The sequence below is a fragment of the Epargyreus clarus genome, unplaced genomic scaffold, assembly GCF_041222505.1.
Source record: "Epargyreus clarus isolate Ecla_fem2 unplaced genomic scaffold, WU_Ecla_fem_2.2 ptg000031l, whole genome shotgun sequence".
Lineage (NCBI taxonomy): Eukaryota > Metazoa > Arthropoda > Insecta > Lepidoptera > Hesperiidae > Epargyreus > Epargyreus clarus.
In genome coordinates, this window is record NW_027332236.1 from 5,023,938 (window position 1) to 5,037,572 (window position 13,635).

Sequence of the window (13,635 nt, forward strand, 5' to 3'; positions counted from 1 at the left end):
AGAGATAGAAATATGACAATTTCAGCTTACTACAAATTGACAAATGTCGATCATTGATAGGTTAAGTATTAATAACGGGCATAGATAGGGATAATTATGCTGCTTTGTCCCACACACCACAACACAGCGTTTCACCACTATATAAGGCAGAAATAGGTCTGGCACTTGTATCGCCGTCGAACCTCAAAAATAATGGCCGACTAAAAAAAAATTCGTTAGTAAATAATTATAACAGCTTATATTATCGTTATAAATATAGCATATATCTGTATTCATATCTAATATTACAATGTGTTATAAATAGAATGTTATTTTTATTGTAATAACGTTATCCTGAGTTTTAACGAAAAAATACCAAACCGATATTGAAATAGATTAAATTAATGTGAATACACAGCACTGTAGTGATATGCGTAACTGAGCTTCTAACAGAGTACATATTAAAATTTGTTTTATACACTATTACATACGTACATTAAATCTAATATTGTATTATTTACCCACTCCTGCGGTGATCTGTCATTATGTTGTAGCTAATAAAGATATTCGTATAAAAACTGTTGTACGTTCTTTTTTCAAAATATTCCTTTATAAGGCCGGCGCCAGTACCCTTACCATGAGTTTTTACGTTTTGACAAATATGACTGTTTTGGTATTTTTTTACGTATTTGCCTATACAATTTCCAATCAGCGCCCCTAGCCGATTGTGTTAGAACTATAGTGTCAGTAACGTAACATTAAATGTCAAGTTGACAAAATGGCGCTGTTGTTTTGAAAGCTCATGGTAAGTCTGGTGTATACGACGGAATGCGACCACACATACCGCCGTCCTTCCCGGGGTCGCTAGCCGGGCGGTTCGAGCTCCCACTCTCATATCCATCTCCCAAGCCTGCAAATAATTTTTCAATCAAATATCTTTAGTACTTTAGACACAGGAATGTTTTTTTTTTTGTTTTTCAAATTTTCTACACGCTTTATCTAATATTAGTCCATCGCCAAAAATATATAAATCGAGACGTAATAAAACTACAATGTTGCAAATTCGTCAAATTAAGTAAATGCATTTTTTTTATAATATGAGAGTAACAGACGAGCATGCAGTCCACCTGATGGTAAGTGGCTACTGCCGCCCATGGACATCTGTAATCAACCCCAGATAGGATTAGATATTCCTACCTGAGGTCGGCCACAGATGCGCCGCTACCCCTGAGGACTAAGCTGGAACGCCTCGGAAAAGTCTATCTCCCTTACCACACCCTTCAAACCGGAACACAGCAGCGCCTAACACTGCTGTTATTAGGTAGAAATAGGTGTAGCGGTGGTGCCGTCGGAGTCGAACCACAAAGGGTTCTACCACCTTCACAATATCGCATATTGTACCTTATTTCAGACAATGTTATGTTTGCAACGTAGATAAGTATAATAGGGTTTGCACCAACAAGGATAAGTATTTCCTTTTACGACAACTGGCACTTCAACGTATCCACATTTTCACACTAACAAAAATAAATATAGAGCTACATACTGCTGTTGGTGCGTTGAGCTTATCTCACCACCGCACTAACTAAAACGAGGATTGAGAAGCACCCCTAGATAAAAAGCTCCTCTTGTTTAGGCATAATACCAACAAAGATAACTTCAATTATTTATCTCTAACATCTAATACATGTTGTAGCGCGCCCTTCCCTATTTTTCTTGTATAATCTGTGCTTCCTTCCGTATTTTTAAACTTCGCGCGTAATAACGACCAATGGGAGCGCTCCCTGCCCACGCGCTGGCCTTCCATCCGCGTCTCGCGCTTCACCCCCGCTCTCTCTCTCGGTGACTAGCAAGTGTGCGGTCACGTTTTAATCTCGATTTTCAAATAAAACCATTTTTGTTAAACCGAACCCCTACAATGTACAAATTGGTTTAATTCAACCCAAAAAATAACATAATAATAATATCGTTTATCATGACAGTTTAATAATAAAATGTTAATAATTATGACTCATAGTCAGTGATTAACCATAAAGTACACTTTTATATGTGTAAGCCTTTAATAATCTTAAGGGTCCTTTATTTTAGGGTTAATTTTAGTTTAACTCTTTAACTGTTAAAAGTCTAAAGCACACATAACTTTAAAACGTCAAAAATCTGTCCCTGGGATTTGCACCTCGCATCCCAGATTACATTACTTATGTCTTTGCCTTTGATTCCATAATATTAATGATGTTAATTGTAAACTTAGTAAATGTGAGTAGTCATATTATGTACCTATGATTGTCTTTAACCAAACCTCAGGCTTAAATATAATATCTTATTGGATATATCGGTAATGTGTCATCAAATTTCTAAATTAATAGAGAATATGCTGCCACACTCATACCCTAAAGAAGATTATTTACCAGATCCATACAAAGTTCTAGAAAACTTAACTTGCGTTAATCATGCATAATGTGGTGTTCAGGAACCGCGCCAAGAATGCAACCAACAGCACCAGAGCTACCTCCAGTTCATCTTCTATAACCCAGTCTTTATTGTCAAGGGTAAACATGAGTCTTAAGCTTCTGACTCTACTCTACATCACGGTTATCTTGAATGGTTACAATTGTTACAAGTCACACGTCCCTGTATGAAGCTCCTGTAGAGAAATGAAAACAACTATAGTATAAAAGACTTTCACCCTAGCCATCCTCATAACATTAGTTGAACGGCTTGGGCTTACAACAAGTACCATTAATAGTTAATGACAAGTTTGTTTGATATAACGTAACCGATATCATATAGAAAAGCATATTAAACTTGTGTAAGTAAACAAATCAAGGCATACAAACAGTACAGCTGTTTGAAGGTGGTAGAACCCTTTGTGGTTCGACTCCGGCGGCACCACCGCCACACCTATTTCTACCCAATAACAGCAGTGTTAGGCGCTGCTGTATTCCATTTTGAAGAGTGTAGTAAAGGGGACATACTTTTCCGAGGCGTTCCAGCTTAGTCCTCAGGGGTACCGGCGCATCTATGGCCGACCTCAGGTAGGAATATCTCATCCTATCTGGGATTGATTACAGATGTCCATGGGCGCCAGTAGCCACTTACCATCCGGTGTACTGCATGCTCGTCTCCTACTTCTATATAACATAACACACATAGTATACACATGGAGTAACACAACTATTTTTGTCATAAAAATCTAGATAAGGCTGACGAGCTAGATTATAGAAATTAGTAAGTGTCGGCTGAACATTTGCAACCTCGGAAGAAGCTCCAATGTAACGCCTGCTACATTTTTACTTCAAAATTCATAACTTACTTTTTAATAATAATTATCATATGCAAGTAGGCAGCTCCCTTAGCCAATGTAAAATCAAACTGCTCACCAGTATATCAAAGCCTTACCTAAAGTGTATTAACAGCTGTTAACACACGTCATACTTATCTGATTACTGAACTAATGCTGCTCCTCTTGCTGCTCATTTTATTAGAAAAATGGCTTACAGAGTCACACTTGAAGCAGGTTATAAATAGCGCCGAAAGCCTTTATTTAGGTACGACTTCACCTACTGGGCCTTCTAAGTCACATCTGAATCTAATCGGCATACTTTTTGAGAGATATTATGTTGCTATGTGACAAAACTCGCACCAGTACATCAGTAATCAAATATTTCTGGGTTCGAATCCCCGACCCCCATACCACTGAGTTCCCGCATGCCATGTAGTGCATGGCATGCGAGTAGATATGTAGGTGAATTGAGAGTAGAGTAAGCTGTAAATAGCGTAAGCGAAGTAGTAGAATATAGATAAAGTAATTTAATTAGAAAATAACTATTTTCTCGCCGTATATTTCTCTACATGACTCACCGAACCATAAAAAAACTAAAATAGCGAGATTGTCTTCGGTCTTCGAGCGGAATCGGCGAAATGCTTCTATTTATTTGTTTGTAACTTTGCTGACTATCGTCGGCGGTGATGCAAAGATCCATTGATGTGGTCTAAGCTCGATGTTAGCCCGCTGTCGCACCTCGAGATGGACCCGGGAGGGAGTTTATGTTCTGCGGCGCTGTCCAAATCGCTGAAACAATGTAACAATCACGTTTTTCCACATATTACACTCTCTTACAACAATAGCAGATATTCGCAGGGAGACACTACTGACAACTGTCATGTTTTTTATTTCCTTTGTAAAATTATTATCGCCAAAGATAATGAAGTGTTTTAAAATTTAAAAAAGAATATTGCAATAGATTCTCAATAAAAAATGTGAACAAAAAATAATAAAATTGAAAATTTATGTCCAAAAATATTTTAAAACATTTTTTAAACATTTCGAAACATATGGGAAATGTTCATGACACTTCGGGCGCGCTCGGCCGAGTTCGGGTGGACCGGTAGAAGCTATAGAAGAGTTCGTAGGTAGCTGTCGGAGCTGAGTGGTGTAGGTGGGATGACAGCTTCTGCACACTCGTGGCACGTGACGCGGGTGTTCAGGGTTCGAATCCCCGACCCCCATACTACTGAGTTCCCGCATGCCATGTAGTGCATGGCATGCGAGTAGATATGTAGGTGAATTGAGAGTAGAGTAAGCTGTAAATAGGGTAAGCGAAGTAGTAGAATATAGATAAAGTAATTTAATTAGAAAATAACTATTTTCTCGCCGTATATTTTCTCTACATGACTCACCGAACCATAAAAAAACTAAAATAGCGAGATTGTCTTCGATCTTCGGCTGGAATCGGCGAAATGCTTCTATTTATTTGTTTGTAACTTTGCTGACTATAGTCGGCGGTGATGCAAAGATCCATTGATGTGGTCTAAGCTCGATGTCAGCCCGCTGTCGCACCTCGAGATGGACCCGGGAGGGAGTTTATGTGCTGCGGCGCTGTCCAAATCGCTGAAACAATGTAAACAATCACGTTTCTCCACATTTTACACTCTCTTACAACAATAGCAGATATTCGCAGGGAGACACTACTGACAACTGTCATGTTTTTTATTTCCTTTGTAAAATTATTATCGCCAAAGATAATGAAGTGTTTTAAAATTTAAAAAAAAATATTGCAATAGATTCTCAATAAAAAATGTGAACAAAAAATAATAAAATTGAAAATTTATGTCCAAAAATATTTTAAAACATTTTTTAAACATTTCGAAACATATGGGAAATGTTCATGACACTTCGGGCGCGCTCGGCCGAGTTCGGGTGGACCGGTAGAAGCTATAGAAGAGTTCGTAGGTAGCTGTCGGAGCTGAGTGGTGTAGGTGGGATGACAGCTTCTGCACACTCGTGGCACGTGACGCGGGTGTTCAGGGTTCGAATCCCCGACCCCCATACTACTGAGTTCCCGCATGCCATGTAGTGCATGGCATGCGAGTAGATATGTAGGTGAATTGAGAGTAGAGTAAGCTGTAAATAGGGTAAGCGAAGTAGTAGAATATAGATAAAGTAATTTAATTAGAAAATAACTATTTTCTTGCCGTATATTTTCTCTACATGACTCACTGAACCATAAAAAAACTAAAATAGCGAGATTGTCTTCGGTCTTCAGGCGGAATCGGCGAAATGCTTCTATTTATTTGTTTGTAACTTTGCTGACTATCGTCGGCGGTGATGCAAAGATCCATTGATGTGGTCTAAGCTCGATGTCAGCCCGCTGTCGCACCTCGAGATGGACCCGGGAGGGAGTTTATGTTCTGCGGCGCTGTCCAAATCGCTGAAACAATGTAAACAATCACGTTTTTCCACATATTACACTCTCTTACAACAATAGCAGATATTCGCAGGGAGACACTACTGACAACTGTCATGTTTTTTATTTCCTTTGTAAAATTATTATCGCCAAAGATAATGAAGTGTTTTAAAATTTAAAAAAAAATATTGCAATAGATTCTCAATAAAAAATGTGAACAAAAAATAATAAAATTGAAAATTTATGTCCAAAAATATTTTAAAACATTTTTTAAACATTTCGAAACATATGGGAAATGTTCATGACACTTCGGGCGCGCTCGGCCGAGTTCGGGTGGACCGGTAGAAGCTATAGAAGAGTTCGTAGGTAGCTGTCGGAGCTGAGTGGTGTAGGTGGGATGACAGCTTCTGCACACTCGTGGCACGTGACGCGGGTGTTCAGGGTTCGAATCCCCGACCCCCATACTACTGAGTTCCCGCATGCCATGTAGTGCATGGCATGCGAGTAGATATGTAGGTGAATTGAGAGTAGAGTAAGCTGTAAATAGGGTAAGCGAAGTAGTAGAATATAGATAAAGTAATTTAATTAGAAAATAACTATTTTCTTGCCGTATATTTTCTCTACATGACTCACTGAACCATAAAAAAACTAAAATAGCGAGATTGTCTTCGGTCTTCAGGCGGAATCGGCGAAATGCTTCTATTTATTTGTTTGTAACTTTGCTGACTATCGTCGGCGGTGATGCAAAGATCCATTGATGTGGTCTAAGCTCGATGTCAGCCCGCTGTCGCACCTCGAGATGGACCCGGGAGGGAGTTTATGTTCTGCGGCGCTGTCCAAATCGCTGAAACAATGTAAACAATCACGTTTTTCCACATATTACCCTCTCTTACAACAATAGCAGATATTCGCAGGGAGACACTACTGACAACTGTCATGTTTTTATTTCCTTTGTAAAATTATTATCGCCAAAGATAATGAAGTGTTTTAAAATTTAAAAAAAAATATTGCAATAGATTCTCAAGAAAAAATGTGAACAAAAAATAATAAAATTGAAAATTTATGTCCAAAAATATTTTAAAACATTTTTTAAACATTTCGAAACATATGGGAAATGTTCATGACACTTCGGGCGCGCTCGGCCGAGTTCGGGTGGACCGGTAGAAGCTATAGAAGAGTTCGTAGGTAGCTGTCGGAGCTGAGTGGTGTAGGTGGGATGACAGCTTCTGCACACTCGTGGCACGTGACGCGGGTGTTCAGGGTTCGAATCCCCGACCCCCATACTACTGAGTTCCCGCATGCCATGTAGTGCATGGCATGCGAGTAGATATGTAGGTGAATTGAGAGTAGAGTAAGCTGTAAATAGGGTAAGCGAAGTAGTAGAATATAGATAAAGTAATTTTATTAGAAAATAACTATTTTCTCGCCGTATATTTTCTCTACATGACTCACTGAACCATAAAAAAACTAAAATAGCGAGATTGTCTTCGATCTTCGGCTGGAATCGGCGAAATGCTTCTATTTATTTGTTTGTAACTTTGCTGACTATCGTCGGCGGTGATGCAAAGATCCATTGATGTGGTCTAAGCTCGATGTCAGCCCGCTGTCGCACCTCGAGATGGACCCGGGAGGGAGTTTATGTGCTGCGGCGCTGTCCAAATCGCTGAAACAATGTAAACAATCACGGTTTTCCACATTTTACACTCTCTTACAACAATAGCAGATATTCGCAGGGAGACACTACTGACAACTGTCATGTTTTTTATTTCCTTTGTAAAATTATTATCGCCAAAGATAATGAAGTGTTTTAAAATTTAAAAAAAAAATATTGCAATAGATTCTCAATAAAAAATGTGAACAAAAAATAATAAAATTGAAAATTTATGTCCAAAAATATTTTAAAACATTTTTTAAACATTTCGAAACATATGGGAAATGTTCATGACACTTCGGGCGCGCTCGGCCGAGTTCGGGTGGACCGGTAGAAGCTATAGAAGAGTTCGTAGGTAGCTGTCGGAGCTGAGTGGTGTAGGTGGGATGACAGCTTCTGCACACTCGTGGCACGTGACGCGGGTGTTCAGGGTTCGAATCCCCGACCCCCATACTACTGAGTTCCCGCATGCCATGTAGTGCATGGCATGCGAGTAGATATGTAGGTGAATTGAGAGTAGAGTAAGCTGTAAATAGGGTAAGCGAAGTAGTAGAATATAGATAAAGTAATTTAATTAGAAAATAACTATTTTCTTGCCGTATATTTTCTCTACATGACTCACTGAACCATAAAAAAACTAAAATAGCGAGATTGTCTTCGGTCTTCAGGCGGAATCGGCGAAATGCTTCTATTTATTTGTTTGTAACTTTGCTGACTATCGTCGGCGGTGATGCAAAGATCCATTGATGTGGTCTAAGCTCGATGTCAGCCCGCTGTCGCACCTCGAGATGGACCCGGGAGGGAGTTTATGTTCTGCGGCGCTGTCCAAATCGCTGAAACAATGTAAACAATCACGTTTTTCCACATATTACACTCTCTTACAACAATAGCAGATATTCGCAGGGAGACACTACTGACAACTGTCATGTTTTTTATTTCCTTTGTAAAATTATTATCGCCAAAGATAATGAAGTGTTTTAAAATTTAAAAAAAAATATTGCAATAGATTCTCAATAAAAAATGTGAACAAAAAATAATAAAATTGAAAATGTATGTCCAAAAATATTTTAAAACATTTTTTAAATATTTCGAAACATATGGGAAATGTTCATGACACTTCGGGCGCGCTCGGCCGAGTTCGGGTGGACCGGTAGAAGCTATAGAAGAGTTCGTAGGTAGCTGTCGGAGCTGAGTGGTGTAGGTGGGATGACAGCTTCTGCACACTCGTGGCACGTGACGCGGGTGTTCAGGGTTCGAATCCCCGACCCCCATACTACTGAGTTCCCGCATGCCATGTAGTGCATGGCATGCGAGTAGATATGTAGGTGAATTGAGAGTAGAGTAAGCTGTAAATAGGGTAAGCGAAGTAGTAGAATATAGATAAAGTAATTTAATTAGAAAATAACTATTTTCTCGCCGTATATTTTCTCTACATGACTCACTGAACCATAAAAAAACTAAAATAGCGAGATTGTCTTCGGTCTTCAGGCGGAATCGGCGAAATGCTTCTATTTATTTGTTTGTAACTTTGCTGACTATCGTCGGCGGTGATGCAAAGATCCATTGATGTGGTCTAAGCTCGATGTCAGCCCGCTGTCGCACCTCGAGATGGACCCGGGAGGGAGTTTATGTGCTGCGGCGCTGTCCAAATCGCTGAAACAATGTAAACAATCACGTTTTTCCACATTTTACACTCTCTTACAACAATAGCAGATATTCGCAGGGAGACACTACTGACAACTGTCATGTTTTTTATTTCCTTTGTAAAATTATTATCGCCAAAGATAATGAAGTGTTTTAAAATTTAAAAAAAAATATTGCAATAGATTCTCAATAAAAAATGTGAACAAAAAATAATAAAATTGAAAATTTATGTCCAAAAATATTTTAAAACATTTTTTAAACATTTCGAAACATATGGGAAATGTTCATGACACTTCGGGCGCGCTCGGCCGAGTTCGGGTGGACCGGTAGAAGCTATAGAAGAGTTCGTAGGTAGCTGTCGGAGCTGAGTGGTGTAGGTGGGATGACAGCTTCTGCACACTCGTGGCACGTGACGCGGGTGTTCAGGGTTCGAATCCCCGACCCCCATACTACTGAGTTCCCGCATGCCATGTAGTGCATGGCATGCGAGTAGATATGTAGGTGAATTGAGAGTAGAGTAAGCTGTAAATAGGGTAAGCGAAGTAGTAGAATATAGATAAAGTAATTTAATTAGAAAATAACTATTTTCTTGCCGTATATTTTCTCTACATGACTCACTGAACCATAAAAAAACTAAAATAGCGAGATTGTCTTCGGTCTTCAGGCGGAATCGGCGAAATGCTTCTATTTATTTGTTTGTAACTTTGCTGACTATCGTCGGCGGTGATGCAAAGATCCATTGATGTGGTCTAAGCTCGATGTCAGCCCGCTGTCGCACCTCGAGATGGACCCGGGAGGGAGTTTATGTTCTGCGGCGCTGTCCAAATCGCTGAAACAATGTAAACAATCACGTTTTTCCACATATTACACTCTCTTACAACAATAGCAGATATTCGCAGGGAGACACTACTGACAACTGTCATGTTTTTTATTTCCTTTGTAAAATTATTATCGCCAAAGATAATGAAGTGTTTTAAAATTTAAAAAAAAATATTGCAATAGATTCTCAATAAAAAATGTGAACAAAAAATAATAAAATTGAAAATTTATGTCCAAAAATATTTTAAAACATTTTTTAAACATTTCGAAACATATGGGAAATGTTCATGACACTTCGGGCGCGCTCGGCCGAGTTCGGGTGGACCGGTAGAAGCTATAGAAGAGTTCGTAGGTAGCTGTCGGAGCTGAGTGGTGTAGGTGGGATGACAGCTTCTGCACACTCGTGGCACGTGACGCGGGTGTTCAGGGTTCGAATCCCCGACCCCCATACTACTGAGTTCCCGCATGCCATGTAGTGCATGGCATGCGAGTAGATATGTAGGTGAATTGAGAGTAGAGTAAGCTGTAAATAGGGTAAGCGAAGTAGTAGAATATAGATAAAGTAATTTAATTAGAAAATAACTATTTTCTTGCCGTATATTTTCTCTACATGACTCACTGAACCATAAAAAAACTAAAATAGCGAGATTGTCTTCGGTCTTCAGGCGGAATCGGCGAAATGCTTCTATTTATTTGTTTGTAACTTTGCTGACTATCGTCGGCGGTGATGCAAAGATCCATTGATGTGGTCTAAGCTCGATGTCAGCCCGCTGTCGCACCTCGAGATGGACCCGGGAGGGAGTTTATGTTCTGCGGCGCTGTCCAAATCGCTGAAACAATGTAAACAATCACGTTTTTCCACATATTACCCTCTCTTACAACAATAGCAGATATTCGCAGGGAGACACTACTGACAACTGTCATGTTTTTATTTCCTTTGTAAAATTATTATCGCCAAAGATAATGAAGTGTTTTAAAATTTAAAAAAAAATATTGCAATAGATTCTCAAGAAAAAATGTGAACAAAAAATAATAAAATTGAAAATTTATGTCCAAAAATATTTTAAAACATTTTTTAAACATTTCGAAACATATGGGAAATGTTCATGACACTTCGGGCGCGCTCGGCCGAGTTCGGGTGGACCGGTAGAAGCTATAGAAGAGTTCGTAGGTAGCTGTCGGAGCTGAGTGGTGTAGGTGGGATGACAGCTTCTGCACACTCGTGGCACGTGACGCGGGTGTTCAGGGTTCGAATCCCCGACCCCCATACTACTGAGTTCCCGCATGCCATGTAGTGCATGGCATGCGAGTAGATATGTAGGTGAATTGAGAGTAGAGTAAGCTGTAAATAGGGTAAGCGAAGTAGTAGAATATAGATAAAGTAATTTTATTAGAAAATAACTATTTTCTCGCCGTATATTTTCTCTACATGACTCACTGAACCATAAAAAAACTAAAATAGCGAGATTGTCTTCGATCTTCGGCTGGAATCGGCGAAATGCTTCTATTTATTTGTTTGTAACTTTGCTGACTATCGTCGGCGGTGATGCAAAGATCCATTGATGTGGTCTAAGCTCGATGTCAGCCCGCTGTCGCACCTCGAGATGGACCCGGGAGGGAGTTTATGTGCTGCGGCGCTGTCCAAATCGCTGAAACAATGTAAACAATCACGGTTTTCCACATTTTACACTCTCTTACAACAATAGCAGATATTCGCAGGGAGACACTACTGACAACTGTCATGTTTTTTATTTCCTTTGTAAAATTATTATCGCCAAAGATAATGAAGTGTTTTAAAATTTAAAAAAAAAATATTGCAATAGATTCTCAATAAAAAATGTGAACAAAAAATAATAAAATTGAAAATTTATGTCCAAAAATATTTTAAAACATTTTTTAAACATTTCGAAACATATGGGAAATGTTCATGACACTTCGGGCGCGCTCGGCCGAGTTCGGGTGGACCGGTAGAAGCTATAGAAGAGTTCGTAGGTAGCTGTCGGAGCTGAGTGGTGTAGGTGGGATGACAGCTTCTGCACACTCGTGGCACGTGACGCGGGTGTTCAGGGTTCGAATCCCCGACCCCCATACTACTGAGTTCCCGCATGCCATGTAGTGCATGGCATGCGAGTAGATATGTAGGTGAATTGAGAGTAGAGTAAGCTGTAAATAGGGTAAGCGAAGTAGTAGAATATAGATAAAGTAATTTAATTAGAAAATAACTATTTTCTTGCCGTATATTTTCTCTACATGACTCACTGAACCATAAAAAAACTAAAATAGCGAGATTGTCTTCGGTCTTCAGGCGGAATCGGCGAAATGCTTCTATTTATTTGTTTGTAACTTTGCTGACTATCGTCGGCGGTGATGCAAAGATCCATTGATGTGGTCTAAGCTCGATGTCAGCCCGCTGTCGCACCTCGAGATGGACCCGGGAGGGAGTTTATGTTCTGCGGCGCTGTCCAAATCGCTGAAACAATGTAAACAATCACGTTTTTCCACATATTACACTCTCTTACAACAATAGCAGATATTCGCAGGGAGACACTACTGACAACTGTCATGTTTTTTATTTCCTTTGTAAAATTATTATCGCCAAAGATAATGAAGTGTTTTAAAATTTAAAAAAAAATATTGCAATAGATTCTCAATAAAAAATGTGAACAAAAAATAATAAAATTGAAAATGTATGTCCAAAAATATTTTAAAACATTTTTTAAATATTTCGAAACATATGGGAAATGTTCATGACACTTCGGGCGCGCTCGGCCGAGTTCGGGTGGACCGGTAGAAGCTATAGAAGAGTTCGTAGGTAGCTGTCGGAGCTGAGTGGTGTAGGTGGGATGACAGCTTCTGCACACTCGTGGCACGTGACGCGGGTGTTCAGGGTTCGAATCCCCGACCCCCATACTACTGAGTTCCCGCATGCCATGTAGTGCATGGCATGCGAGTAGATATGTAGGTGAATTGAGAGTAGAGTAAGCTGTAAATAGGGTAAGCGAAGTAGTAGAATATAGATAAAGTAATTTAATTAGAAAATAACTATTTTCTCGCCGTATATTTTCTCTACATGACTCACTGAACCATAAAAAAACTAAAATAGCGAGATTGTCTTCGGTCTTCAGGCGGAATCGGCGAAATGCTTCTATTTATTTGTTTGTAACTTTGCTGACTATCGTCGGCGGTGATGCAAAGATCCATTGATGTGGTCTAAGCTCGATGTCAGCCCGCTGTCGCACCTCGAGATGGACCCGGGAGGGAGTTTATGTGCTGCGGCGCTGTCCAAATCGCTGAAACAATGTAAACAATCACGTTTTTCCACATTTTACACTCTCTTACAACAATAGCAGATATTCGCAGGGAGACACTACTGACAACTGTCATGTTTTTTATTTCCTTTGTAAAATTATTATCGCCAAAGATAATGAAGTGTTTTAAAATTTAAAAAAAAATATTGCAATAGATTCTCAATAAAAAATGTGAACAAAAAATAATAAAATTGAAAATTTATGTCCAAAAATATTTTAAAATATTTTTATACATTTCAAAACATATGGGAAATGTTCATGACACTTCGGGCGCGCTCGGCCGAGTTCGGGTGGACCGGTAGAAGCTATAGAAGAGTTCGTAGGTAGCTGTCGGAGCTGAGTGGTGTAGGTGGGATGACAGCTTCTGCACACTCGTGGCACGTGACGCGGGTGTTCAGGGTTCGAATCCCCGACCCCCATACTACTGAGTTCCCGCATGCCATGTAGTGCATGGCATGCGAGTAGATATGTAGGTGAATTGAGAGTAGAGTAAGCTGTAAATAGGGTAAGCGAAGTAGTAGAATATAGATAAAGTAATTTAATTAGA

General features: G+C 39.5%; 1 long non-coding RNA gene across 4 annotated transcripts in view; it reads right to left on the bottom strand.

Moving 5' to 3' along the window:
• The window catches only part of LOC140754726 (uncharacterized), a 188,230-nt gene that overhangs the window by 9,076 nt on the left and 165,519 nt on the right, over positions 1–13,635 (bottom strand). For 2 of the 4 annotated variants that reach the window (XR_012103694.1, XR_012103691.1), the window contains exons 1-2: positions 3,841–4,153; positions 824–889 (exon numbers count right to left, since the gene is read on the bottom strand). This is a non-coding gene — a long non-coding RNA (uncharacterized LOC140754726). Of the gene's footprint in view, positions 1–823; positions 890–3,840; positions 4,154–13,635 lie in introns of those variants that run through there. The other 2 variants (XR_012103692.1, XR_012103693.1) reach the window with 1 other exon arrangement.